We start from the raw sequence: 3,730 nt of genomic DNA on the forward strand, positions 1-3,730 counted from the left end.
TCCCTGGTCCAGGAAGATCCCACATGCTGTGGGGCAACTAACTAAGCCTGTGTGCCCCAACTGCTGAGCCCACATGCTGCAGCTACTAAATCCCGTGTGCCTAGAGCCTGTGCTCTGCAACAAGAGAAGCCAATGCAATGGAAGTTGGGGCACCTAAATGGAGAGTAGCCACTGCTCATCACAACTAGAGAAAGCCCAACAGTAGTGATGAAGACCCACTGCAACGAAGAAGAAAGAATGAAAGAAATAAATTTGGCTACAGTGTTGGAGAGGAAGAGGGTTTGGAACGCCATTAAGGGAGAGGCCCAGCCTTCCAGCCTGCCCTTACCAGGGTGGCAGACACGTGAATGACAAGTCCTGGACATTCCAGCCTAACTGAGCTTCTGGCCAACATCACAAGAGCAGAACTGCTAAACTGAGTCCATCAACCTACAGAAGAGTGAACAGTGAAAAAATAGTTGTTGCCTAAAGCCACTAAATTTTAGGGTGCTTTGTTTTTAGGGAGAGAGAACTGAAACATCAATCTTGGGGGCAGAGACTCTTTTCCCCCAGAATTCATAAAGAGAGGCCAGTATTAGTTTGGAAGAACTATCATGCTAATTTGCCTGGACTTTGTCCCTGGTTCCCAGAAGGTGTCATGTAAGTCTTTGGAATTTCCAGTGACAGCATTTCCGAATGCAAGTCCAACGCACAGTGAGGTCAAATAACACCAAGACGTTGGAGTTCGGAACAGAGAAATGTTTATTACAGGGCCGCTCAAGGAGATGTGACTCATGCCTTAAAAATCCCAAACTCGAAAGCTTTCAGCAAAGCCCTTTTACAGGCAAGGTGAGGGAGAGGCATGGTTGGTTGGTGTAAGTTTCCTGGTGTCAGATCCTTTGTTCTTGAAGTTAGGTCAAAGGTCAGGTAATGATGTTCCTGTAAATCTCCAAACTGTTACTCTGTTCTGTCAAGAAAGGGCAAGGTCCCAAGGCACAACTTTCACCCTCTTGAAAGGTTTTGTTGAATCACGCGAATACACCGGGATTCTTGGCCCCCGGAGGAGAAGAATTCAATCTGGGGCCAGAGACGAGGCTTGATCGCTCAGAGCTTTTGTGTAATAAAGTTTTATTAAAGTATAAAGGAGATAGAGAAAGCTCCTGACATAGGCATCAGAAGGGGGCAGAAAGAGTACCCCCCTGCTAGTCTTCAGCTGGATGTTATATAGCCACTAGCAGTCTGTTAACGAAAGAAAGGAATGTCTTAAAATTCAGAATGGCACCAGGCCCCTCACCCATAAGATGCATTTTGGGATAATCTTGGCACCAAATGGCTTATCCTGGGCCATAAAATGATTAACTTGAATCTTGAAGAAGGGCAGACCACCATACAAATAGTTTCATTTACATAGATTAGGGGAACAATATCTGAGTATAACATACTGGTTTGTCAAGTAGGTTCTGGGCCAAGAGGCGGAACTGACTTGGAGACAGAGTTTGGGGTAAGGCATAGCACATTAGCATAGCTTAAGACAAACATTTCCATACGAAAAAGGCATTGGTTATCTCTAGGCTCGAGAATAGCTAACTTCAGGCGAAACCAGGTGTCATTATGGCAACACAGTATTTTAAGAGAAACCTCCCTTTAAATTTGTATAGAGAAGGAAAAAATATTGCTAGTTTGTTTCCTCCTGCCGCTTAAGAGAGATAAATATGTCTGACACTTGCAGGCTATTTCCTCCATTTGAAGACCCCTGGCCTTCCTGCCTGTTACCCTCTCACTCTGAATCCAGGTCCTGGCTAAGAGGAGGGGGATGTCCCTGCAGGGATTGTTACCTCGCCGGGGAGCATGTATCCAGCACAGCACCCAGTCTGGGTCCTCCCACCAGTGCCCAGGTCTGGCTGAAGAGGCAGATCTCAGCTGATGGCACCCTCCGGGCCAGGTCCCCAGGCCCTGCCCAGCTGTCATCTCTGAGGGGCTGGGTGCCCAGGATTTAACAGGCCCTCAGACTTCAGGCTGCCCAAACAGGGGCCCAGTCCCGCAGACTGTGACCCATGCTGGCTGCCAGTGCCATTAGGTCACAGGGGCCGGGATAGACGAGGCTCACCGCTGCCTCAAGGCCTGGGCCCTGCCAGTGCGTGGCCTTGGTGAGGCCCCTGGAGTCCTGTTGGACACAGCCCCAGGCTGTTCCCTCGGCTTCTCAGCTCACCCTCCAGCCCAAGGCTGGAGAGTCAGGAGGGCCCCTGGGAGAAGGTTGTGATCCACTTCTTACCTCAGTCTCCACAGGAGAACCACCAACCGCAGGATCACTGGCCAAAGGAGGCCTCTAACCTCCGAGCTAGCAAGCAGTATGGTGATTAATGGTTGCCAGGTAACGGTAATGGTTGCCTAGTAACGGTAATGCGTGCCTGCTAGCAGCTGTCCCTGTTATAATAGGAGTGTCTTTGTTACTCAGGTGGGGAGAGGTTTGGGCCACCACTGAGTTTTAGGGAGTTTGAACCTTGCAATTTAAGTCTGAGCCTACAATACAGGAGACCTGGGTTCAATCCCTGGATCAGGAAGATCCCCTGGAGAATGGAATGGCTACCCATTCCAGTTTTCTTGCCTAGAGAATTCCATGGACGGAGGAACCTGGGGGGCTACAGTCCATGGAGATGCAAAAAGTCGGATGTGACTGAGCGACTAACGTGTTCAGGGCTCGGTGAGCTTCCCTGGTTGGTAAATACTCTGCATGTTTTCAGGCTTCCATCATATCTTAGTTGGTAAACAATCCACATGCAATTCAGGAGACCCTGGTTCGATTCCTGGGTCAGGAAAATCTCCTGGAGAAGGGATAGGCTACCCACTCCAGTATTGTTGGGCTTCCCTGTGGCTTAGCTGGTAAAGATTCTACCTGCAATGCAGGAGACCTGGGTTCTGTCCCTGGGTTGGGGAGATCCCCTGGAGAAGGGAAAGGCTACCCACTCCAGTATTCTGGCCTGGAGAATTCCATGGACGGTATAGTCCATGGGGTCGCAGAGTCGGACACGACTGAGCGACTTTCACTTTCACCGCATGTTTTCATTCATGGATGTGTTGGCAGGATGATGCGTCCCTGAGGATGGCAATAATGTCACATTTGGGAAACCCTCCCAGACCTGGCCCTACTCATCTCTTCCTTTTATCTGGGGTTATGATTTGCATCCTTGGCTGTCATGAAACTAATCATAACTATAGTGCTTTCCTGAGTTCTGTGAGTCATCTTAGCACATTATTGAACCTGAATGGGTAGTGAGAACCCTCGAGCTTGAAGCCAGCTGGTCAGCAGTGGGAGAGGCCTGGGATCCCTGAACTTATAGCCATGTCTGTAACTGAGCCCTGTGTTCTTGACCTGGGGAGTTGGTGTCAAGTCACTGTCCATGGTGACACTACCGCTTAAATTGTCTGGGCAAAGGTTAAAATGCTTTGAGAGACAAAAAGAGGACTTGATTTTGCTCCTGAGATGAAAGGGGGAGAGGAGAGAGGGTAAAAAGAGTTGAGGTATGGAGAAGTTGAAAGGAGCCAGCCAGGTGGGGAGGACTGTCCTCCATGGGGTGACCCCAGCCCTGTGACCACCCCCCGCCCCCCCCACCACCAGATTTTCAGTCAAGTCTACCAAAGTGAAAGGGTCTGTTGTGAGAGTGGATTTGATTGGAAAGGTATGAAGGAACTGGTAGGGAAGGGGAAATTTCCCCCTGCATCCGTCCTGAGGTCTTGTGGCTGGACTAATAGT

General features: G+C 49.6%; 1 long non-coding RNA gene across 1 annotated transcript; it reads right to left on the reverse strand.

Moving 5' to 3' along the window:
* Positions 1–1,090: 1,090 nt before the first annotated feature.
* On the reverse strand, positions 1,091–2,349 carry LOC147353832 (uncharacterized). The gene is made up of 2 exons (XR_015145963.1): positions 2,252–2,349; positions 1,091–1,218 (listed from the first exon to the last, which is right to left on the reverse strand). It is a non-coding gene; the product is annotated as an uncharacterized LOC147353832 (long non-coding RNA).
* Between the last annotated feature and the right edge of the window lie 1,381 nt (positions 2,350–3,730).

This window comes from Bos grunniens, chromosome 18, assembly GCF_055505025.1.
Source record: "Bos grunniens cultivar Pamir isolate PY7600 chromosome 18, Bosgru_T2T1.0, whole genome shotgun sequence".
Taxonomy (NCBI): Eukaryota; Metazoa; Chordata; class Mammalia; order Artiodactyla; family Bovidae; genus Bos; species Bos grunniens.